Source organism: Pelodiscus sinensis, chromosome 1 (genome assembly GCF_049634645.1).
Source record: "Pelodiscus sinensis isolate JC-2024 chromosome 1, ASM4963464v1, whole genome shotgun sequence".
Taxonomy (NCBI): Eukaryota; Metazoa; Chordata; order Testudines; family Trionychidae; genus Pelodiscus; species Pelodiscus sinensis.
The window spans coordinates 239,399,989-239,425,423 of NC_134711.1; the positions used below are offsets into that span (position 1 = coordinate 239,399,989).

Genomic DNA, 25,435 nt, shown 5'->3' on the forward strand with positions numbered 1-25,435 from the left:
TCCCCCTCCTCCGCCCTCAGCGCCGGCTGCCGCCTCCGCATGACATCACTGACAGCCGGCGGGGAAGAAAAGACGCGGGGCCCTTGCCCGGCACACAGACCTGCGGCTCGTGGAGGGCGCAGCTGCTGCGGGCACCGGCCTCCTTTGCAACCCGCGCCGAGCGCTGGCACCTCTGTGGCGATCGCACCCTCCCGCCTCTGCACCCCGGATACAAATGGGAACGTTTGAGCTAGTGCACAAATGAACCCTGCTTAGGTAACAGGAACAATGTGTGTGTGGGGGGGGATGTGTTTGTGTCTGATAGAGTCACACATATTGCATGGGGATGGGTGTTGCCATGCACACATTGGCAAACCGTGCACATATTTATACACATAGCCAGTATCCATGGTGAGATTTAGATGCTGCCTGAGACACTATTTAAATCCTCCCCCATATACATGGTGGCTAACACTGGTAACATTTATATAGGCGTTATTCACCTCGAGGCAACGTGGATATTTGATCTGGCAAATCGTGGCATCCTTCAGGATTTTGTGGCATTAAAAATAAGTGTGTGCCATATTCTCTTTTACTGCCCGGCAAGCCAACAGTGCTGAGTGAACATTTTAATTCCCTATGTAACACGATGGATCCTAAACAGTGCAGAGTGGACTCATAAAATCTGCCAGGAATAGGTCTGCTCTGTATTGTGCTTGACCTTGGTAGCATTAACAAGGATCTAACATTAAACAAACAATTTGTTTTATGTGCCCTCTAGTGTAGGGTTGGTTTATGACACTTCATTGCAATCAATGAACGCACCATATAAAAGAGAACAGATTTATAAATAACGATTTTGTATAATTTGATATTTCCTAGTCAAAGTGTTTTACTGCTATTACATTTGACTTCTGGAGCCATACAGATACCAGAAGGAAAAGAAACCCAGTGCAATACCTTAATAGACTTCCAACAAGAAAACTGCCGTTTTTTGAAGGAGCAGAATTGGCAGGAGCAAGTCAGGTATTGAAACTCTACTACCAAAATAAAAGAGGATTGAGTTGCTTTCTCTACTTTTGATAATGCTGACCCATTCTAAACACCTTTACAGAGATAACTGTTTTCACAAAAATATTCTTGAGTAGATTTTTTTTCTTTGAAATGTACCAAATTGTAGCTACAGAGTTGTAAAAATTACCAGGGCAGAATGCTCCTAAACTTCCCGCAAAACTGCACTCAGCTCCCTATTTCAAATTACACAAATTTAATAGTGTACTGTAAAACAGTTTATATCTACTATATATTTAAGAAAGTTTGTCTTTCTGCAATCTGTCTGTCCATCCGTCTGTTCAACTCCTCCTGAACAGTAAGAGCTAGGACCACCAAATTTGTGATGTAGCTTCCTCTTTTCATAACTTAAACTTAAAGTAAGGTACGAGTTTGGTTCTGCGGGGGCAGAGGGGCTGAATCCCCCCCCCCCATTCATACAGGGATGCATAAAAAGAACTCCTAAACAATAAGAGTTAGGACCACCAAATTTGGTATACAGCTTCCTATTATCATACCTTAAAACAAGGTCAGGGTTTGGGTGTGTGGATGGGGAAGGGTGACGCTCCCCACTGATTCATACAGGGACACACAAAACCATACAGAAAAGAGGCAGAATCACTAGGCAGGTGAAAGGGGATGGCTGGGGGTGCACCCGCCCCCCATCTGGGTCAGCCCCAAGCCTCCCACCCCTCCCAGATGCCTTTAGGGAGGGCAGAGGAAGCTGCAGCTCTTCCTGCCCCAATTTGTACAGAGACATTGCTGGCTGTTCCCATTCGCCAAGGAGCAAGGGGAAAGTGCATATTTTGCTGCATTCCTCACTCTGGCTGGGGAGTGTAGGGGGCAGACAAACCTAGACCTGTCCCAGCCAGGGGACATGTGACCTTCCCTTAGCTATGCCCACTGGAACTGCAGCAGCCATGGAGAAGCATTTCTCACTTGACTCCAAGCTGCTGTAGTGAGAGAGGATTGGGATTGTCCTCTATCCCTGGGGCAGCCAGCACACTGAACCTCTCATTCCCAGCCCCACACCAGAGCAATGATTTAAATGAAGCAAAACAAAAATTAACTGAGTTAAGGACCCAAGCAACACCAGGTAAATCTTCTAGTAATATATAATTTAGTTTGTATTTTTGCAAGAACAAAGGAACAGCAAAATACACTTGTCTTGGTCAAATTTTTTTTGGTCAAATTGTTTTTGTTTAAACAGGAGAAAAAGTGTATAGTTTCATCAGATCCTCATTGTCCTATCTGCAAGTACTCTCATCTCAGAAATATGGGTTTTATCAAGGCTAAAGGAGGACATTTTAATGAGAATTCCTTCTAGGAACATTGGCAGCATATCCATGGTCCAACTGATCCCATTTGGATATTTTATTCATTTGCTTGCAGTTTATATGAGCAATGAGCCAATTATTAAAACAATGTTCAGTGACTGAAGTGCTGGCTTCCCTGGCTGTGTTCATTTCCAGGCATCATGTCTACAGTCTGCCATATGGTTCACTGATTTTCTTTCTGTGACTTTCCACAATTATAATTTATGGTAGTTGTTGCTAAGCCAGTGTAAAGTGCTTACAAATATTTTGCAAATGAACTTGTGCAAAGTGGTTTATAATGTATTTGTTGCTTTGTCCCATTTATGTCAGTTAGGTTGTGCTACGCAAATTGCCTATCTTATTTCAATTGTATTTTGAAATTATTTCTAATTATTTCTATACAGCGCCAAATTTCAAAACAATGCACTATTTTGACACATTCCTTAACCCTCGTGGAACAAAGTTTACAGGGATACTGAAATAGCATGCCTATTATTTTGAAAAATATTTCAAAATAACGGGTGCATTTAAATGATGCAGAATAGCTATTTCAGGTATCCCAAAATGGCCCAGCTGTCTAAACGTACCCTTAAACTACTTCTGTGACTGAAATTATCCATGTGCTTAAAGCCTTGTCTAGACAAGACCCTATTAAGGCACTTAAGGTCAAAATTTTTGAAAGTATTGAAGTGGCCACACAAGGTGCAAAGTTATGTTCAAAGTTTGGTAGCTAACTTATTTTAAAAAACAATCTGTTTTCCTAGCCTAGAAAAGGTCCATGTGATTGCAGGATTGGCTGCATCATTAGTGGCCCAACACACTTTGCTATATGTTGCTGCTAAACTCATTTTATATGCACACAGGAAACATAGCAATTGCGGAAGGTCTGTCTAGTCCAGTATCCTGTTTCTAACAGTAGCTAGCAGCAGCAGCTTCAGAGGGAAGTGCAGGCAAATATTGTATAGTCTGCCCTCTGCGTTACATCTCCTCATAATCCTTTATAGTTAGAGATTGTCTTAAACTGACAAACATGCGATTTAATAAACAACGAATAGTCTTGCAGCACCATAGAGAATAACTAAAATGCAGATGGTATCATTAGCTTTCATGGGCACAATCCACTTAATAACTTTTCCAAAATGTATGCTAGCATTCAATTTTATATCACTTTTGCTTTTCTACTTATTCCTTCAACAGACCATTTAAGAGCAACTAAATAATATATATCTGTACAAAAAAGCAATAGAAGAATATTGGAATATTTGATATTGTTCAGAAAATAGTATAGATGGCCAAACTAACTGGAAAACCTGTGAGCATAGTTTCCAACAACATATAAAACAGAAAGGCTATGTCTACACTCGAGGCTTCTTGCGCGATTAATATGCAAATGAGGCTAAGCGTGGAATATCGCCGAGCCTCATTTGCATACCTAATGAGCCACCATTTTTTTCAGAAGAGCCTCTTGCGCAAGGAGGAGCGTCTACACTGCCCCTTCTTGCGCAAGAAAAACTCTCTTGCGCAATGCTGTTCTTCCTGAAAAGTAATAGGTGTAACGGCATTGCTCAAGAGGGTTTTTCTTGCACATGCTCTGCGGCTTTGCTCTGCTTTGCTCCCCGTCCCCCTGGTCTGCAGATCCTCATATGGTCTTCATTTCAGCTTCTGATCTCCTTCTATGCCCATCTCCATCTTGCCCTCCAGCTTCTTCCTGTTTTTCCCTCCCTCTTTCCACTCACCTTTTATGTTTTTCATTTTAGCTAATCTTCCAGTCATCCAATCCCTCCTATCATTGCCCTATAATGTAGTTAATACAAATAAAAATAAAGACTAAAATAAACAAAAAGCCACCCAAAGATTGTTTAAAATGTTAAAATATTCTATTAGTTCTATGACACTGACAAACCATCACTCATTTATTTCATTTGCACATTCTCATCTATTCTTTCCCCTGTGTCTGTCTTGTACAGGCAGTCCCCGAGTTACGCGGATCCGACTTATGTCGGATCCGCAGTTACAAATGGGGCCCTCCCTCTCCCTGGTCTCCAGCAGACCAGGGAGAGGAAGCAAAGCGGCGGAACACGCGGGCAGCGGACAGCCCAGACGCGTCTGGGCTGTCAGCTGCCCACGTGCTCCGTGGCTTTGCTCTGCTTTGCTCCCCGTCCCCCTGGTCTGCAGACCAGGGGGATGGGGAGCAAAGCCACAGAGCCCGAGGGCAGCAGGACAGCCACAGCGCGTCTGGGCTGTCCCGCTGCCCCCGTGCTCCGCGGCTTTGCTCCGGACGCCTGCGGTACAGCAGCTGGGGCGCTGCCGGTTGGTCCTGTAGCGCCGCTCTGGGCGCTACTGGACCAACCCGGCAGCACCCCAGCTGCTCTGTCCCAGGCATCCTGATTCAGCCACTGCTGGTCAGTTTCAGCAGCGGCTGAATCAGGACGCCTGGGGCAGATCAGCTTGGGTGCTGCTGAGTTGGTCCAGTAACGCCAAGGAGCGGCGGCGCTACTGGACCAACCCAGCAGCACCCCAGCTGCTCTGCCCCAGGCGTCCCCAAGTCAGCCGCTGCTGAAACTGACCAGTGGCTGACTACAGGAAGCCCCTGCCCCGGGCTTCCTGGAATCAGCCGCTGATCAGTTTCAGCAGCAGCTGACTTGGGGATACCTGGGGTTCTTAAGTTGAATCTGTATGTAAGTCAGAACTTGCGTCCAGATTCAGCCGCTGTTGAAACTGATCAGTTTCAGCAGCGGCTGAATTTGGACCCAGTTCCGACTTACATACAGATTCAACTTAAGAACAAACCTACAGTCCCTATCTTGTACGTAACCCGGGGACTGCCTGTAGATGTAGATTGTCAACTCATTGGGCCAGGGATCATCTCTTATTCTGTTACTGGAAGATTCGGAGTTAACTATACAGAACCAATGAGTTTGCCTAAAACACTACTGTTCTATTTAAAACCTTTATCATTTCATGTATCTAATCTGGTAGTCAAGATTGTGACCCACCCTAAAGGAAATTCCAGGCAAAACCACCATTAGCTAACTTTCCCTTTAAGGACACAGATTCATCCTTCTGATCAAGAATAGGCAAATAAACTGTAAAGTCTTTGTAAACAAAATAATATTTACTTAGAAGTGTTTATAGTAAAAGAGTAAAGATAGATAAAATGGGATTTCAGAAAAATGGAATGAAGTAAAATGGCAGAAACAACACCGCAATAACACTTTCACTTAACTCAGTCTATAGCATGTAACATTCTAAGAATATAATCATTTATTTAACATTCTGATGCCTTATAACAATATACCAATTAACTGTGATAATATATCAATTAAACATTTAATATTAAATACTTAACACTAAACATCCAACAAATGCTGATCAGGCAATTATTATATAGATATGAGAAGATCTTACTGACACCACAAGCATCCAGCTTTATTTTTCTTGAAACCCATATACTCCAAGATGGTAAGAAAAAAACCCAATTAGACTCACAAAAGCCTTCTTAAAAAGCCCTCTGAGTCATCTTACAAAGATCCTTCTGCTCTGTGAGCAGATAAAGATTGCTGTTAATGGACGGTACATCCAGGTGATAGTTGTTGCAGCTGTTGCTCCTGCTAAGATGAAGTTTCTCTTCAGGTAATGGATTCGGAGCCTGACTATGGTAGCTGGTGCAGTAGCTGCTATGGTAGCTGCTATGGTAGCTGGTGCAGTGGCCTCCGGCTGGTGGAGTGGCAGAAACAGCTGTTATCAGGCATGCTGGTGCTGTAGCTGCTTGAGAACGATGCTAATAAGTGTGGGTTACGGTTAGAGCCAACCCATCCATTGGATGGTCTGGGAAAGCCACCCTGAGCCCTGTGCTTTGAGGGGACCAGCCGGGCCCAGAGCAGCCTAGGAGATTACCTAGGGGAGCTGGGGGCTGGCAGCAGGGGTCAGGCCTGCCCCTACATTCACCAGTGGCAGCAGGAGCCAGGGGAAGCAAAGCGACCCAACCTTGGCCCTGCTCCACTCAACCATCTCAGCCAGGTTGCTCCACTTCACTATGGCAGCAGGAAGTGGAGACCTAGCCTCAGTCCACTCCTATCCCCCAAGCTATGCAGCTGGGAATCGGGAGTGGGGTGGGCTGGGGCTGAATTGCTCCCTTCCCATCTGCTGCTGGCACCGCCCCCAGTAATCCCTTGGGTCGTGTCGCTTGGGGGAAGGGTGGAGTAGGGGGTGCAGTGGGGTGGAGCAGGGGCAGGAGAAGGCAGGCTGGGTGGAGCAGAGGTGGGAGTTGGGGGAAAGGTGTGGAATGGGGGCAGGGCAGTGAGCGATTGGGAAGGGGTGGAGTGGGAGCCATGTGGAAGCAGAGTGGGGTAGGAAGAGGCAGGGCCTTGGGCAGAGGGTGGGGTTGTCCTGCTGTAGCTGCAGTACAAGTGCCATAACCTACATATGGAAGCCGTTACTTGTGGCTTGTGATGCTGCTGTCTGAGTGAGGAGTGTCGATGCTAGTGATCGTGGGCAGTTAGCTATTCTACTACTGTAAGGCAATAGCTAGCTTTCTTCCCCAGAAGGGTTCCATTGGTGTGGTTACTGCAGCTCCATGAATGCTTTCTTCCTTTGGCTTTCCGGGGTCCTGCAGCATATCCCTTTCCTTCAGTTCCCTGTCCACTTTAGCCTGCTGAGAAGGGGGAAAAAACTGTAGATGCAGAGCCATTCAATCCATAGGATGGTTCAGGACAGGTGCCCCAAACACCATGGTGGCCACCTCAAACATCCTATGGACAGGACAGTCCAGGGAATTATCTGAGGTCCTGGTGTGGGGAGGCAGCAGGAGCGCCCCCTGCCTGCCCTTACCACAGTGGCTGGAGCCAGAGCGACCCAGCAACCTGTTCCAATCTGCTCTGCAGCTCTCTCCCAGCCCGCTGTACTTTGCTTCACGGTGGCAGCAGGAAGCAGAGAACCCAGGCCAGGAGAGGGTTGTGGAATGGAGTGGAGCAGGCTGCCAGGTTGCTTCAGCTCCTGCTGCCATGGTGAACGGAGGGGGGGGGGCAACCCTTGCTGCCATCCCTGCCAGACTCCCCAGTAATCCTCTGGCTTTCTATTGCTCAGAGAAAGCTTTGGGTAAGGGGGCAGAGCAGGGGCAGGAAGGGGTGGGAAGGAAGCAGAGAAGAGGCAGAGCTTGGGGAAGGGTTGGACTGGGGGAGGAGCAGGGGTGGGTGGAGGCATAGCCTGTAGAAGGTGGGCACTGGTGGGGGATGCCACAGCCCCACACACCGCTAGGGACAGCCCTGGATAGAGGAATAGTGGAATCAGGGAAATCCACATGGCTGTAGATTCACCCTCTCCCATTGAAAATGTGCTTTCCAGTACTTCTCAGCTCCCACAATAGTTCTTTTTTGAACACAGTTGGAGGAGCATCTAAGGTATAGGGCTACAGTCACAGCCAGCAGCAGCCAGTCAGCTGAAGCATCTCTTCTGAAGCATTAAGTTCAGCATGAGTGGCATTTGTCAATGGGTGATCCTCCCTACCCTACCCCATCCTGAGTAGCACATAGTTTTCTAGTGAGTTAATGAAATAGGAAGGAGAAAAAGAAGGAAGCAAATAACAAGAACGAGCAATACAATAAAAATAGAATGGAAAAATAAGAGACAAGCTGAACAAGAAAACAGAGAATTATTTATTTATCCGTGAAGTGCCAATTTGTTGGACACACTAATAAAGAAGGACGTGATCTCAAAAAGCTTGCATTCTAAAACAAAAGGATACAATAAAAGAGATGCCAACCACTGTGCAATGGAACATGTTAAGGGAAGCTTTTTAGCCACCAATTCACCCCAGGAAGGTCTCGAAAGGGAAAAACTGGTGGTTAGAAACCACTGCCCTAAACTTTAAGGTTTGTTTTCACTAGACTTTTGTACCTTAAATTTTGATTGTGATACACACACCATATTGGTTAGGGTAGCCTGCATGGACATGGCCTATAGTTTTCCAGGCTACAAACATTTGTTCTGTATCCCTGACTGATCTCTTTTCTCAACGTTTTCCATTAAAGTTTGGACCCCAGCACTGAACACAGTGTTATAATAACAATTTCATTAAAGCCATAGACGGTGGTTATAACACCTCCCAATTTCAACTTAACCTCTTATAAATCCAAGGATTGCACTTGCTGTCTTTGATCCCCCATGTTGCACTTGGAGCGTATGTTCAGTTGATTATTGGCTAGGATCTCTAATGTCAGATCCAGTGCCTACCTCAGCTTCTGAAGGGGTTTGCCCACACTATCTAAGGCTATGTCTAGACTGCAAGCCTCTTTCGAAAGAGGCTCTTTCGAAAGCATCTTTCGAAAGAGCCTCTTTCGAAAGAGAGCGTCTAGACTGCACGGAGAAATTTCGAAAAAGCGGCTTGCTTTTTCGAAAGAAAGCATCCAGTGAGTCTGGATGCTCTCTTTCGAAGAAGCCCTATTTACATTGAAGAACGCCTTCTTTCGAAAGAGGAACTTTCGAAAGAAGGCGTTCTTCCTCGTAAATTGAGGTTTACCGCCATCGAAAGAAAAGCCGTGTTCTTTCGAATTAATTTCGAAAGAACGCGGCTTGAGTCTGGACGCAGGAGAAGTTTTTTCGGGAAAAGGCTACTTTTCCCGAAAAAACCCCTGAGTCTGGACACAGCCTAAGAGGTTTAGACTTAGTGCAGAGTAATTCTGTATTCCTGATAGGCTAACTGGAATGCCAAGAAAAAACAGTCCAAATGTGTTGTTAAATTGTTTTTAATTTCATATAGTGATTATGATCACTTCTTTCTGATACAGAACTTGCCACAGTCATCCATTCTTTTTGAATTTTTGTCCTGGATTACTGAACTGCTCTTTAGACACACCATCAAGAACATTCAGAATTTCTGAGGGTCCAGGATATGTGTGGCAATGTTGATCACAGGATATTTGTTTACATCAGTTCAACGACTGAACTGACTATGTCTTTTCTATCAGGCTCGCTTCAAGGTAATGGTGTTGCTCCATTATATTCTTTATCAAAGTTTATTTCTAACAATTAATGTGTATTCCACATGTATTGCTATACTGAACAGAATTTGATCTGCGTTTCCTAGGAACAAAGAGTCTAGAAGAACAAGTGATCCATGTGACGAACAGGGGTTAATTTGAAAAGGGAACTGAGTTCAAACACAATCCAGGCTGTTGTATCCCTCATAGTGAATATTAATTATACTTGTTCAGTGCTTCATGTTAAAGTCCATCAGAGAATTACAATAATGGAAAAATCCTGCACTATGAGAAATTTCTCCACATCAGTGGGCAGTACCAAACTGATGCTGGTGAAAACTGGAAAGCCAAAAAAAAGGGGAGGGGGAGGGAAATGGGGACACTAATAGAATCCCTTCCACCTGGTTAGATCAAAGAACCAGTTGATAGTAGCCATTAACATCTTCCACTTTAACATCGCCCCCATCTCAGCTCTGCCCATCTTCACAAACAATTTAAAAGGTAGACACCCCAAATAAATTATCACCCAAGCTATGTCTAGACTACAAGGTTTTATCGGGAAAAGGTATGCAAATTGCGCTCCAGAATTTGCGTACCTTTTTCCGATTGTTTTTTTGGAAGAGGCTTTTCCAAAATTTGGCCCATCTACACTGACCCAAATTTTGGAAAAGCCTCCTATTTGGGAAGAGCCCTTGTTCCTCATGGGAGGAGGAAGACAGGGCTTCCAAAAGAGTGTGTCTGCTCTTCCGCAAAACAAAGCAGAAGAGCAGACATGTTCCCTGGATGAGGCAGAGTTTTTCTGGGATTGTCATGATTATGAGGGTTAGCCAGCAGCCTGGGGAGTAAGGAGTTAACTACACCTAGCCAGGTGGAGTGACCAGTAGGAATGTTGGTGGGACTTTCAAACTGGGACAAAGGAATTTGGGTTTTTTCCTTTCTCCTTTTGTCTCTCTGAGTGAGTCCTCTGCAGCTACAGGGAGGGACAAGCATGCTACAGTGAGGGACTGTTTAACTCTCTCCAAGAAACAATTCTACACTTTCTGTAAGTAGGGTAAAGTTTAGGTAGGTTCGTTAGGCTTTATTGTTTTCAGGGTTGGGTATGGGATCTGATATCTGGCACTGCTTAAGAGATGTTTGGCTTTTCTTTTTAACTAAGTTCTAACCCATGGTGTAACTCCTCCATGAGTATATTTTGTTACCTTTCCATCTGATCCTTATGCTTGCAACAGGAATATTGTTGTAATAATAAAAGTTTTCTCTTTTCTTTTTATTAACCTGGCATTGGTTACTTGTGTGTCCTGATTTTTATAATAGGGGTGAGATTTCCCAAATGATCTTTCCCCTAATCTCGTTATTACTATTTGGGTGGTGGCAGCGGAAGTTTTATTCCCAAAATCTAGGTTTTTAAGATTTTGGGGGAAGTTTTATACCAAAGCCTGGTAGATAAGGCTTTGGGGTACACTTACTGGCCCCCACTTCTGCATTTATTATGCTGGAGTGAGGAAGGAGCCATGACAGGGATACCTCCGGGATCCCGGAAAAACCTTGTAGTGTAGACATAGCCAAACAGAAATAATGGAAATGGGGATACACAGAGCCCTTGGCCTGGAGGGAAGGATAGGAAAAGGTGATGGGACAGATTGCCACCCCAATCACAAAGGAGTTAAACTGTTCTTAAGCAAAGTAAACAGTCATGAGATAAGAGGAAAAGTCCTCTCGTGGATCAGTAACTTGTTTAAAGATAAACAAAGGGTAAGAGATATCAGGGGTGAAAGTATCACATTTTTTACAGGTACTGTCATATTGCAGCCTGCCCCGTTGGGGAGTCAGGGTAAAGCAGGGGTGGGCAAAATAGGGCCTGTTGGCCAGATCCAACCCGTGGAACATTCAAATTCAGCTCACCATGATCCTCTGGGCTGCCCTGCCAGCCATGACCCCACACAGTGCTCAAAGCTCCTGGGTCAGCCTGTGCGTCTCTGTGTATGGTATGCTCCATGCGGGGGGGCGGGGAGGGGAAAGGAAGGGCTCCGCAAACTGCCCCTGCACCCAGCACAATCCTCGCAGCTCTGGTCAATGGGAACTGCCTGGGCTATATTTGAAGGCACAGGCAGCTCACAGAGCTCCTCCCCCACCACTCACTGTGGTGCAAGATCCACACACACATTGTGGCCACAGCAGCCAGCTGCTTTGAGCAACGTGTGGGGGCACAGCAGGCAGGAAGCCTGCCCAAGGGTCTCGCTGGGCTGATGTCTGGGAGCCACCAGGAGTAAGCACTCCCACCACTGGCACTCCACCTTCTCCTGCACCCCAATTGCCTGCTCCAAGTCCCAACCCAAATCCTCTGCACTCCCTCCGGCACCCCTGCTCCTAATAATAACCCCCCCTCCCAGACCCTGCACCTCTTCCTCCACCCCTCCCCCAGTCAGAATGCTCTCCTGCACCCAAATTCCCTCTCACACCCCACACCCTCTCCTATACGCCTATCCCCTAACTTGAGCTCTTTTCAGACCCTGTACTCCCTCCATTAATATCATAGAGAAGTGTGACCCTTGACTGACCACTTATGAAATTCTTGGAGCAGCCCCTACACTTGGCTCCGTACTTGTTTTTTAAATGTTTTCTGTCTGGGAGACAGCAGCAGGTGGTTACTCAGTGAATAATGATGCTGCATGAACAATGACCCTTACATGTTGCCAATAAATTCCTTAGGAATTCTGCTGGGCACCTGCAGACCAGCAGGTACCCCATGGCTGTTTGCCTAAAAAGGACACCAACAAGTTACTTAATCGTGTGATTTTGGGAGGTACCATCAGACAGGAGAACAATGGATTTCCCTTTCTATGGGCAAGATTATAAAAGGATCCTGAGGGTTTCTCTATTTTTGTCTTCAATCCTGCCCTTCACTGCAGAAGCATTCTGCTATGAACAAGGGTCCCGGAAGGATTCTTTGACCCATCCTAACATAAGATGTATTCCAGAGACTTTTAAGATTACAGTTTATTACATCTCTGCTAAGAGCCTGCATCAAGAACTTGGTGATTGATATATGCAATGTGCTTTCTTTAACAATTCTACTCTCAACTATTTCTTTCTTTTTATTAATACACCTTTAGATTTTAGATTCTAAAGAATTGGCACAGCGTGCTCTTTTGGATAAGATCTGAGGTTTATGATCTGGGAATATGGCCGGTCCTTTGGGATCTGGAGAACCTGTTCTGAGTTGGTGAGATTGGTTTTCATAACCTCTCATCTGTATAAGGTGTGTTGCTGGTTGTGGCACAGGTAAAGCTGGAGTGTCTAAGGCAGCGGTTCCCAACCTTTTCCAGATGGGGATACATTTTGACAATTCAGGAAGATTTGGTAACCCAAGGCAATTCAAAAATGGGGGCAGGAGAAAGGGCGGAGCCACCTGGGGAGACACTTGGTGATCCTTTTGAAATATAATGGCGACCCATATTTGGACCCCGTCCCATAGGTTGGGAAACCCTGGTCTAAGGGGATTGCTTGTGTGACTTCTTGCCTTTCCAGTGTAGTAGCTGTTGCGGGTTGCTGACTGGCCTTCACTAAGCAGCAATCAACACTGACTCGGCTTCATGACTGGCCAACACTGGGCTACTGAGAATGACTGAACTGCCAGACCTCAGCCTAAGGCCATAAACCCGGCAGGCGCTGTTTTGTTTTGGCATGAGCCCATGACACATTTTAACATACACAACCATGCTTCTCAATGTGAAAAACTCAATTTCTGATGAAGCACTGTTTTACAAGTTCAGTATTTGATACTTTAATTTATAAGAAGATAACCTATAACTATTTCTTTAAATGGAGAAAAACATTCACTTTTGTCTAATTAAACCCCTTAAAGTCTGCTGCTCTACGCCAATGTTTCTCAAACAGTGGTACGAGTACCCACAGGGGTACTCGAGAGGAATCTGGGGGATATGTCAACACAACTGAAATTTGGAGAAAACTGAATTTTTGTTTTAAGTTTTACAGTGTTTACTATTTTTGTACTTTTTATACCCAAAAATTTCATCCCTCCCTCTCCCCACCCCAGCTACAATTAAGTTGTTTAAACAAATGTGTTTCAATGGTAGAAAAAAATGTGTCTGAAAACTGTAGGTACTGGGGGTACTTATAATTTTTTTAAAGGGGGTACTTTTTTTTCGGAAAAAGGGGTACATTATAAAAAAAGATTGAGACACACCGCTCTAGGTGATTGCCTAGTTCACCTATATGGTTAGGCTGGCCCTGGGTTGCACAAGACAAGGCAACCTATGACAGGGACTCTGGTATGGGAAAAGGGGGAATGGGAGTCACACAGAGCCGCTAGCATGTGGGGGGAGATGGGGAGCCCACAGAACCCTTGCCATGGAGGGGAGAATGAGGAACCCTCCTATGTGGGGAGTACACAGAACCCCTGACAAGAGAGAGGAGATGGGGGGATTGCTAGAAGTCCCTGAAATAAAGGGGGTTGGGAGGGTGGCACACTGAGAGTATTTGCGGGGAATGGCGGAATGTAGGAAGCCAGGGGTGTGCAATGAGCTTCTTCAATTGTAACAAAGTGGGCAACACCTTAGTCAATGTGTTCATTGTGTAATAGCCAGCTTTTACTCTCAGGCTCTTGTCTGTGATTGTGATTGGGTGGAAGGAGGGTTAAGAAAATATTTGACAGGAATCAGGAACGTGAGGGTGTTGTGAATGGCCACTAAGATTTCTAAAATGTTTTTATATAAAATTGAATCTGTGCTCAAGGACTGTGGTATTTGGCATGTTTTACAAATTACCAAGATGGAATGCGCTCCAGCTATCCATGTCTTTGTCACTCTCCCCATATCCCACCACAACACTTGCAATCTGCTGGGTCATTCTTGCTGTCAGTTCCTGGGGCTGCATTCTGCAGGACTGACAGCAGGGCTCTCTCAGGGACAGCCTAGGCCTTTGGCACCTGCTCATTTGGCAGTTGGCCAGGCACCATAACTCGGCAGGTCCATTGTAGTATGTATTTGTTTAGTCGAGCTTTTCTCTCATCTCTGGACTATTTTTGAAGCAGACCACATGAGCTTATGGAGTCTCTATTTTTAGTCCTACAGAATAATTTGACAACTTTGTGTTTATTTTTAGTACACACAAGGCACTCGAGTGATAAGGTGATAGAAACAATTTACAGATTAGTCAATAAATATCGCCATTTACTTTGGGATCCGTGTTTTGTGGATCACCACAACCCTCATGTTTAGATTATAGCCCTGTGTATCATCACTAAGGCTCCATATTTGTTACGGAGGTCGTGGAAAGTCATAGACTCCATGACTTTCCACGACCTCTGTGACTTTTGCAGCAGCCAGTGTACCTGGCTTGGGAGCCACCTGTGCAACTCAGGCACCCATGGGGCCAGAAGAACTGGCCACTGCTGGGACAGTCTCAGGCCCTCACTGCTGCCAGTGGAATCCTAGGATTGGAAGACATCTCAGCGGGTCATCAAGTCCAACTACCTGCCCAAAGCTGGATCAACCCCAACTAAAACATCCCAGCCAGGCTTTGTCAAGCCAGGACTTAAAAACCTCTAGGGGTGGAGATTCCATCACCTCCCTAGGTAACCCATTCCAGTGCTTCACCACCCTCCTAGGGAAATAGTTTTTTCTAATATCAAGGGCTGGGGAATATCCTTGTAGGGAGGAATGCTAGCAGTTCCCATAGGACCCCATAGCAAACTGTCACCAGAAATTCAACATGTTTAATAACTGTCATGCTTCTCTTTTGTTAACAGCTCTGATTAAAAATTCACGTTGGCCTTTATAAAACATGTTGGGTCAGGCTCTTGTAAGGACTTTTTTAAGTGGCTTGAAAGGTACCCAATGTGTATGCTTACATTAGCAAACTGGTGTGTTGTGATGTGCTTTGTGTTATGTTATGTGTGAATTTAAAGAGAAGCAAAATAGACAGTTGTTGCTAGCAAGGTTGTGAAAACAGAGGAAGGATAAACTGAAGGAAATAAAGATGCATGGACCCATCATAGGCAGTAAACAAAAATTCATGGTCCATGACTCTATATAATCCCTGACTAAAACTTAGGGGGGTTGGCTCAAAGGGTGGCCTTGAGGGTGCTGGTGGGGGGCACAACCCAGGGGGACATGTGTGAAGGGAGGGCAGGAATTGATGGAGATGGGGCAGTTCCTTACCCAGCTCCTGGAAAATGGCAACATCCAGCTCTTAGCTTCAAGTTCTGTTTCTGCTCTGCCCCAAACCCTAGTTATGCAGCTCCTATTGAGAACAGGGGCCAATGGAAGCTGCAGGGCAGTGCCTGCAGTGGCAGCACGTGGAGATAGGATTTGAGGGAGAAGAGGTTATATCACCCTGCCGAGGAGCCCGCCCTGCACTCAGAGGCGTAGCGAGGGTGTTATGCGCCATGGGGCAAAGGAAAAATTTGTCCGTTCCCCGCTTCCGCCGCCATGCGGCATGGCCCTGAACCTGGTGCACAGCTGAGGGGAACTTGTACTGCATCTTCCCCCAGCCCCTACAGTTTGGGGCCGGGCTCCCGCATGCACTAACCCTCCAGTGGAGATGGAGGAGGGTCGGGATTGGAGCACGGTTGGGCTTGGCACAGAGAGGCAGGGAGGAGACTCCAGCAGCTGGTGGCAGGCGGAGTAGGAGCACGTGAGCTGAAGGGATAACGGGGGGGAGCAGAATGGGATTAAATTGGAGCTTCCCTAGCATGGTGCCCAGAGGCAACTGACCCCTCCGGCATCCTCGCTATGCCACTGCCCCCCCTCCTGCAGATCTATCATCTTATGCATGTGCAAGATCTGTGAGAGCCGTCCCATGAATCTGCAGTTAGTGTCTGTGGTGCTGGCTTCTGGGTGGTGTCTTAATGCTGCCACATTCACCTCCAAAGAGGGGGCTTCCCAAAGCAGGCCCTTTCTGCTGACCCCCAAGGCATCCACAGGTCCAGTCTTCTTTCAATGGACCCACTTCCCAGGGCTCATTGATCTTGGATCTGGCTTCCATCCCCTCTCCAACCTTTGCAAGTGCCCAGAGGTGCTCACCTTCCGCCTTATATATTCCCACCTTATTCACCCCACAGGGACAGTCTCTGCCTCACTTGTCCTAGGGACTATTCTACCAAGACTTAATACAAAGTTTCCATGTAAAAGGACTCAATACAAAGCTAAAAACTTCAGTGAGAGAATGATTAATACAGAGACGTGTCTACATCTGCTGCAGGGAGACACCTCTGCCTGCCTCCACCCCTCTCCCCCAGAGTCTACAGGCCCATTGCAAAGCGAGGGAGGGGAAGAAAAGAGGCTGAGGCCCGTCCAATGGGACTGAAGCAGTCACGAGCAAGCCATGCCCAGGAGCCATTCTCCTGTCCATTGCTGGTGCTGTGTTGCTTCAGGCACACTAAAATGCAGTCACCTCGAGGGTGGGCTGGACAGCTGTTTAACACCTGCACAAGGTTTCAGGAAGGAAGCAGTGCGGGCTGCCTTCCTGCAGAGCCCCCATCAGAACTACTATGCCCTCCTGGCTTAGGAAAATAATAAACAGGAGGAAGGATTGGAAATTAACCCGCCCAGTCTCACGTCCCCTAGGTAGGGACTGAGCCATCTACATTAGGCCCTAGTTGGAGTATCATGTTCAGTTCTGGGCACCACATTTCAAGAAACATGGAGAAACTGGAGAAAGTCCAGAGAAGATCAACACAAATGATGAAAGGTCTAGAGAACATGAGATATGAGGCTAGGCTGAAGGAATTGGCCTTATTTACCTTGGAAAAGACCGAAAAGGAACATGAGAGCAGCTTTCAAGTATCTAAGGGTATGTCTACACTACCACCCTAGTTCGAACTAGGGTGGTAATGTAGGCATACTGCACTTGCAAATGAAGCCCGGGATTTGAATTTCCCGGGCTTCATTTGCATAAGCCGGCCGGCGCCATTTTTAAATGCCGGCTTGTTCGAACCCCGTGCCGCGCGGCTACACACGGCACGGGCTAGATAGTTCGAACTAGCAAGCCATTCCGAACTATCTGTACGCCCCCGTGGCTACACGCGGCACGGGGTTCGAACAAGCCGGCATTTAAAAATGGCGCCGGCCGGCTTATGCAAATGAAGCCCGGGAAATTCAAATCCCGGGCTTCATTTGCAAGTGCGGTATGCATACATTACCCTCCTAGTTCGAACTAGCGGGGTAGTGTAGACATACCCTAAAAGAGTATCATAAGGAGGAGGAAGAAAAAGTGTTCTCCTTGGCCTCTGAGGTTAGGATGAGAAGCAATGGGCTTAAATTGCAGCAAGGGAGATTTAGGTTGGACATTAGGAAAAGCTTCCTGCCTGTCAGGGAGGTTAAACACTGGAATAAATAGCCTAAGGAGATTTTGGAATCTCCATCACTGGAGATATTTAAGATCAGGTTAGACAGACACCTGTCAGGGATGAGCTAGGGCAACTCAACTTTGGAAGCCCCAGGGGCCACACTGATACTTACAGAACATGCTGAGGGCCTCAACTTAAGTGTGGTTGCATATGCAAGCAAATATATACAAATAGCTTCTCTCACACTGACAGGCACGAATACAAAGATTAAGGCAAGACTACACAACACACAGACCCGTTTAAGTCAGCTCTGCTGATATTAATAACATGCAATATTTACCCCATTTCTACACGTGAAAGCACTTTTCATGAGCAATGACTGTCCAAGAATTTAACTACTAAAACACATCAACAGATGATCATTACACTGACTCCTTTTTTTGTTTTGGCTCCCACTCACTGGCCACATGTTGATCCCCACATAAACCCAAACTGCACCGCGGGGCGCAAACAAATTGGCCGTGGGCAGCATACCAAGTTATTAATAAATATTGTATAAACCTTTCCCTTTTCTCTCTGCTGCCATATCTCCTCTCCTTGCTCCATCAGCTCCCCAGTGCCTGCTGCCCCCCAACTCCTCACCCTCCTCTGCTGTCCTGACTCCTGCCCTTCTCACTGCCCTCAGCCCTCCTGCGACCTGCCCCCCTCCACCAGCCTTTCTCTCCATCCTGTGCCCACTCCTCCAGTAGCCCCACTCTGATCATGTGAGCTCTCCCTCCTCATCCTCTCTTCTAACACTTCCCTCTACAAACCTGCCCTGCCTCTCTCCTCTGGTGCTGGTCCCCCCTACAAGTGTCTGCCCTTCTGCTTCACCCCCAGAATCTCCTGGCACCTGCACCTTCCCTTAGCCCTGCACCCTCCTGGTGCCTCCCCCTTCCCTCACTGCCCCTGCCCCCTTTGCCCTCTTTTTCCCTGATGCCCACCCCCTCAGCACTCTCTGCCCCCATTCTCCTCATGCCCCTGTGCCCTCACACGACTTGCTCCATTCCCACCTTTCTTATGCCCACCCCTTCTTTCAAGCCTTCTCCCAGCACCTTCCCCTCCCCCTCCACCTCTAGACCCTAATGCCCTTCCCTTCTCCTCTCCTCTCTCAGCATCACCCTGTCCCCGTCCCACTGACACCTCCCCTCCTGCCCTTTTCCTCATTGTCTGCACTTGGCCCCCTGGCATTTGTATCTTCTCTCTCCCTTCCACCTCTGCACAAGCTCCTCTCCTCCCCTCCCCGCTCCACACAACCCTCTTCCTCTCCCACGCCTTCCCCCTAATTTTCCCCCTGCCCTGCCCTTCCCTGCCCTGCAGTACCTTCTGCCTTCCACTTGCGGGGCCAGAGTCTGCGCTTGGGCCCCAAAAGTCCCTGGACTCCAAACCGGAAGCTAGGCTTGCACCACGCGACACTGAACACTTTTAAATCATAGAATCATAGAATCATAGAACTGGAAGAGACCTCAGAAGGTCATCAAGTCCAGCCGCCTGCTCTAGACAGGACCAATTCCAACTAAATCAACCCGGCCAGGGCTTTGTCAAGCCGAGACTTAAACACCTCTAGGGATGGAGACTCCACTACTTCCCTAGGTAACCCATTCCAGTGCTTCACTACCCTCCTAGTGAAATAGTTTTTCCTAATATCCAACCTGGACCTCTCCCACCACAACTTGAGACCATTGCTCCTTGTTCTGCCATCTGTCACTACTGAGAACAACCTCTCTCCATCCTCTTTGGAACCTCCCTTCAGGAAGTTGAAGGCTGCTATCAAATCCCTCCTCACTTTTCGCTTCTGCAGACTAAACAGACCCAAGTCCCTCAGCCTCTCCTCATAAGTCATATGCTCCAGCCCCCTAATCATTTTGGTTGCCCTCCGCTGGACCCTCTCCAATGCATCCACATCCTTTTTGTAGTGGGGGGGCCCAGAACTGGATACAATACTCCAGATGCGGCCTCACCAAAGCCGAATAAAGGGGAATGATGACATCTCTGGATCTGCTGGCAATGCTCTTCTTAATGCAACCTAATATGCCATTAGCCTTCTTGGCTACAAGGGCACACTGTTGACTCATATCTAGCTTCTCATCCACTGTAACCCCAAGGTTCTTTTCTGCAGAACTACTACTTAACCGGTTGGTTCCCAGCTTGTAACTATGCTTGGGATTCTTCCGTCCCAAGTGCAGGACTCTACACTTGTCCTTGTTGAACCTCATCAGATTTCTTGTGGCCCAATCCTCCAATTTGTCTAAGTCATTCTGTACCCTATCTCTGCCCTTAAGTGTATCTACCTCTCCCCCCAGCTTAGTGTCATCCGCAAACTTGCTGAGGGTGCAATCCATCCCCTCATCCAGATCATTAATAAAGATATTGAACAAAACCGGTCCTAGAACCGAACCTTGGGGCACTCCGCTAGAAACCGACCGCCATCCTGACATCGAGCCATTGATCGCTACCCGCTGGGCCCGGCCATCTAGCCATCTTTCTATCCATCTTACCATCCATTTATCCAATCCACAATCTCTTAACTTGCTGGCAAGAATATTGTGGGAGACCGTATCAAAAGCCTTGCTAAAGTCAAGGTATATAACATCCACCGACTTCCCCATGTCCACCGAGCCAGTTACCTCATCATAGAAGCTAATCAGATTGGTCAGGCACGACTTGCCCTTTGTGAATCCATGCTGACTATTCCTAATCACTTTCCTCTCATCCAAGTGCCTCAATATGGATTCCTTAAGGATCCCTTCCATGATTTTTCCAGGAACTGAGGTAAGACTGACCAGCCTATAGTTCCCTGGATCATCCTTCTTCCCTTTTTTGAAGATGGGCACTACATTTGCCTTTTTCCAGTCATCCGGGATTTCTCCCGATCTCCACGACTTTTCAAAGATAATAGCCAAAGACTCCACAATGACATTTGCCAACTCCCTCATTACCCTCGGATGCACTAAGTCCGGACCCATGGATTTATGTACGATTAGCTTTTCTAAATAGTTCCTAACCTGTTCTTTACCCAACACGGGCTGTCCATCTTCATCCCATCTTGCGTCACTTGGCGCAGAAGTCCAGGAGCCGACCTTGTCCGTGAATACAGAGGCAAAAAAGCATTGAGTATTTCAGCTTTCCCCACATCATCTGTCACTAGGTTACCTCCTTCATCCATTAGGGGCCGCACACCCTCTCTGATCACCTTCTTCTTGTTAACATGCCTGTAGAAATCTTTCTTGTTATCCTTCACATCTTTAGCCAGTCGCAATTCCATTTGTGCTTTCGCCTTCCTGATAACCCCCCGGCATTCTCGAGCTATACCTTTAAACTCCTCCCTGGTCATTTGTCCAAGTTTCCACTCTCCAAGTCTCCAGCAGACCAGGGGCACCGGAGCAGCTTACGAACGAGAAAGCCCCGTTCGTAAGTGCGGATCCGACGTAAGTCGGATCCGCCTAAGTCGGGGACTGCCTGTACTCTCTTTTCTTCCTTCGGTCAGGATCCTGAAATCTACCATCTCATGATCACTGCTTCCCAGGTTGTCACCCACCTCTGCTTCCCCTATTAGTTCCTCCCTGTTTGTGAACAGAAGGTCAAGCTGCGCACGGCCCCTGGTCGGATCCTTTAGCACTTGTGTCAAAAAGTTATCCCCCACATTCTCCAAAAACTTCCTGGATTGCCTGTGTACTGCCGTATTGGTTTCCCATCAGATGTCAGGGTGATTAAAGTCCCCCACGAGAACCAGGGCCTGCAATCTGGAAGCTTCTCTCAGTTGTCCAAAGAAAGCCTCATCTACCTCATCCACCTGATTCGGTGGCCTGTAGTAGACACCAAACACAACATCACTGCTGTTGTTTGCACCTCTGAACTTAACCCATAGACTCTCAACAGGTTTTTCTCCCTCTATATATTGGAGTTCAGAGCAATCATAGTGCTCTCTTACGTATAGCGCAATTCCTCCTCCTCTTCTCCCCTGCCTGTTCTTCCTGAACAGTCTATACCCTCCCATGACAGTGCTCCAGTCATGCGAGTCATCCCACCAAGTCTCTGTTATCCCAATTAAATCATATTTCTTGGACTGGGCCAGAGCCTCTAGTTCTCCCTGTTTGTTGCCCAGGCTTCTCACATTAGTGTACAAACACTTCAGGTAACCAGTTGATCGTCCTATCTTCTCCATTCGAAACATGGGTCCTCCTTTCTTGCCCCTTCCTCTTTGCATTTCTTCCCGGTATCCGACTTTCCCACTCCCCTCAGGGTTTTGGTCACCATCCCCCGATGAACCTAGTTTAAAGCCCTCCTCACTAGGTTTGCAAGCCTGCCCACGAAGATGCTCCTTGCTCTCTTCGTTAGGTGGATCCCATCTCTTCCTAACAATCCTTGTGCCCGGAACAGAGTCCCATGGTCGAAGAAACCAAAGCTCTCTCTGCGACACCATCTGCGCAACCACGCATTTACGTCCTCAATTCGACGATCCCTGCCCAGTCCTTTCCCTTCAACAGGGAGGATGGAGGAGAATACCACTTGCGCTCCAAATTCTTGGATCCTTCTTCCTAGCGCTACATAATCCGCAGTAACACGCTCAAGATCATTCTTGGCTGTATCATTAGTTCCCACGTGGAGAAGCAGGAAGGGGTAGCAATCTGAAGGTTTGATCAGCTTGGTAAGCCTCTCAGTGACATCCTGAATGCGAGCTCCCGGTAAGCAGCACACCTCTCGAGATTCCAGGTCCAGACGGCAGAGGGATGGCTCAGTCCCTCTTAGAAGGGAGTCCCCGACCACCACCACCCATCGTTTCCTTTTGGACGTGGTGGCCGTGGAACCCCCATCCATAGGACTACGCATCCCATGCCTTCCAGTAGATGGTGTTCCCTTCCGGTTTCTTCCTTGTGAGGTCCCTTCCAGAGCTTTCAGCACTGCAGAGCCTGTGGAGAGAGCTTGAAAGCGATTGCTTACCTCTATAGCATCGGGGGATTCCCGTGCTGGCCTTTTCCCCTTCTAGAAGTTACATGCTGCCAGTTCTCTTCTTGGTCACGTACTGCCCTCTCTGGCTCTTCTGCCTGCCGTGCTTGAAGGATTAAATGCTGCCTTCTATCGAGGAAGTCTTCATCCTCTCTGATCAAGCGTAGGGTCGACACTTGGGCCTCCAGTCCTCTAATTTTCTCTTCCAAAATGTCGACCAGCTTGCACTTGGTGCAGATGAAATCCGTTCTTTCATCCGGGAGGAAGACAAACATGTCACACGCTGTGCAGGTAACAACAGCAGACCCATCACCAACCATCGCTGCTGTCCTGGAAAAGGGATTTAAAAACAAAGGCAAGAGAACCTCCCGCCCTTCCCAACTCCCTCTCAAAACTCCCTGTTAGCAATCACCTGTTCGCAAGCTCCTTGGTCGCTTGCCCACTGCCTTATAAAGCCCCTCCCCCTACCAAGGCTCAGCCAATCAGCAGAGGCTTCTAGAATTCAAACTTTAATTAGAAGCCAACAGTTTCCACCTGCCAATCACAGCCAATCAAGGGGAGGGGGCAGGGGGAAAAAAAGCCTCACTCTCAAACACGGGAAAATAAATAAATAAATAAACAAAAAAAACCCAAAAAAGAACACACACCAACCCTCACTCACAAACACAAGCTCAGCACACAGCAAGAAAGCCCCAAACACAACACCCACTTCCCTCAAGACTCCTGTATCTGCTTCTCCTCTACCTGGAGAACTCCCTCTCTAAAGCCTCACTCAAACAGGGAAAGGAAAAAAAAAAAAACACCACCACCACACACCAAACAAACACAAGCTCTGCACACAGTAAGAAAGCCCCAATAACAACACACACTTCCCTCAAGAGTCCTGTATCTGCTTCTCCTTCACCTGGAGAACTCCCTCTCAAAACTCCCTGTTAGCAATCACCCGGGCCGTGACGTTACATCACGCCCAGGCATCTCCCCGGTCACCTGCAAATGCTGCGCAGTGTGCACAGGCAAGGGGGAGCCGACTGAACGCTGGAGAGTTCTATGGCCATCCCTCCCGGCCCTGGACCATCCATGCGCGGGCAAGGGGGAGTCGACTGAACGCTGCACACAGCAGGGCCGGCCCGGGGCCAGGTGGGGGATGGCCATAGAACTCACCGTCCATGCCAGGTGAGCCTGCGCAGCGTGTGCTCGCTCTCACCCCAGCCCGGTGCCCCCCTAGCATGGCGCCTGGGGGCAATTGCCCCCCCCCGCACACCCTTCGCTACGTCTCTGCTGCACCCCATCCCTATGCTCTGAGCCCTCCCACAGCTAAATTTCTGCTACTGGGGATGTTTAGATTGGATAAATGGACTGAAAGCTGGCTCAATGTCTGGTTGGCAGTCAGTTTCAAGTGGAGTGCTCCAACAGTTGGGGCTGAGGGATTTGGGCTTATTTAATCTTCAGAAGAGAAGAGTGAGGGGGGATTTGATAGCAGCCTTCAACTTCCTGAAGGGAGGAGGGGGTTCCAAAGTGGATGGAGAGAGGCTGTTCTCAGTGGTGACAGATGGCAGAATGAGGAACAATGGTCTCAAGTTGCACTGGGGGAGCTTGATATTAGGAAAAACTATTTCCATTGGAGGGTGGTGAAGCACTGGAATGGGTTACCTAGGGAGGTGATGGAATCTCCATCCCTAGAGGTTTTTAAGTCCCGCAGCCACCATGTGCAGCCCACAGCTTTGGGATGTGCCTCAGGTAGGATGCGCTACCCAGGGAGGTGGGGCCAATAATAAAGTATGGGGCCATGTACAGGGCAACTGACTGCACACACCTCACACCAGCACTAATGTGACTGGTGCTGTCAGCATATACCAATGTGCTCCTCATGGTCCAAGACCTGCTGCGGGTAGCGGCCTGTCAAGCCATTTACTCAGTGGAATCCTTCTCCCGGGTCAACTGGATCAAGAGCTCTAGCCTGGTGGTTGGGGCTGAGTGGCAAGTGAGTTCCTTCCCCACTGTGCCTACAGGCTATTTGGTAGAGCTGGGTCCGCTGCTATATCTCAGCATCTTTCTTTCTTCCACATATCTGTCCCTTCCAAAGAACTGGTAAGGTTTAGAGCAGGGGTGGGCAATAATTTTTGTCCGGGGGCCACTTCAAAATTTTTTGAAGTAGCCCCGGGCTGCACAGGAGGGGGCAGGGCTACCTCTGCCCCAGACCATGATTGGTCTGGGAGAGCCCCTTTGCCCCCCCTTCCCACTAGGCACCCATGCCCTGAAAGAGGCTTAGTACACTCCCCCACCCCCAGGCCAATCAGGGCCTGAAGGCAGGGGAGCACGGGAAGCCTCCTCCCGCCCTGCAAGGAGAATGTGGCACTTTGAAGTGCCATGTGCTTCTCACAGGACCAGGGCAGGGTGATTGGCCCTGATTGGCCTGGGGACGGGGGAGTGCACAAAGCCCTGGTTGGCCTGTGGGTGGGGGAGCGCACAAAGCCTCCTTCACTCTCCCCCCACCCTGCGAGCAGTGTGCAGCACTTCAAAGCTCCATGTGCTCCTGGCAGGGCAGGAGGAGGCTTCCCGCACTCCCCTGCCCTCAGGCCAATTAAAGCCTGGGGTCGGGGGTACACGCGAAACCTTCTCCACTCTGCCCCTGCCCTGCGAGCAGCACACTGCTTCAAAGCTGCTCTTAGGACGGGCGCAGAGCAGAAAAGGCTTCGTGCGCTCCCCCGCCCCCAGGCTCCACGAGAAGTAACAGTTACCGAGGGAGGTGATGGAATCTCCATCCCTAGAGGAGTAACATTCCACAAGGAGTAATAGTTCATTCGAACTAAGGACTT

At 48.0% G+C, this 25,435-nt stretch overlaps 1 long non-coding RNA gene across 3 annotated transcripts; it reads left to right on the top strand.

The window, feature by feature from the left end:
- The first annotated feature begins 114 nt into the window (after nucleotides 1–114).
- On the top strand, nucleotides 115–17,164 carry LOC142826462 (uncharacterized). Of its 3 annotated transcripts, none has more exons than XR_012900597.1 (4): nucleotides 115–255; nucleotides 9,131–9,322; nucleotides 12,436–12,545; nucleotides 14,627–17,164. It is a non-coding gene; the product is annotated as an uncharacterized LOC142826462 (long non-coding RNA). The 3 variants fall into 3 exon arrangements; XR_012900598.1 differs by having other exon boundaries at nucleotides 153–2,125; XR_012900599.1 differs by lacking the exons at nucleotides 12,436–12,545; nucleotides 14,627–17,164 and adding an exon at nucleotides 9,430–11,148.
- The last annotated feature ends 8,271 nt before the right edge of the window (nucleotides 17,165–25,435 follow it).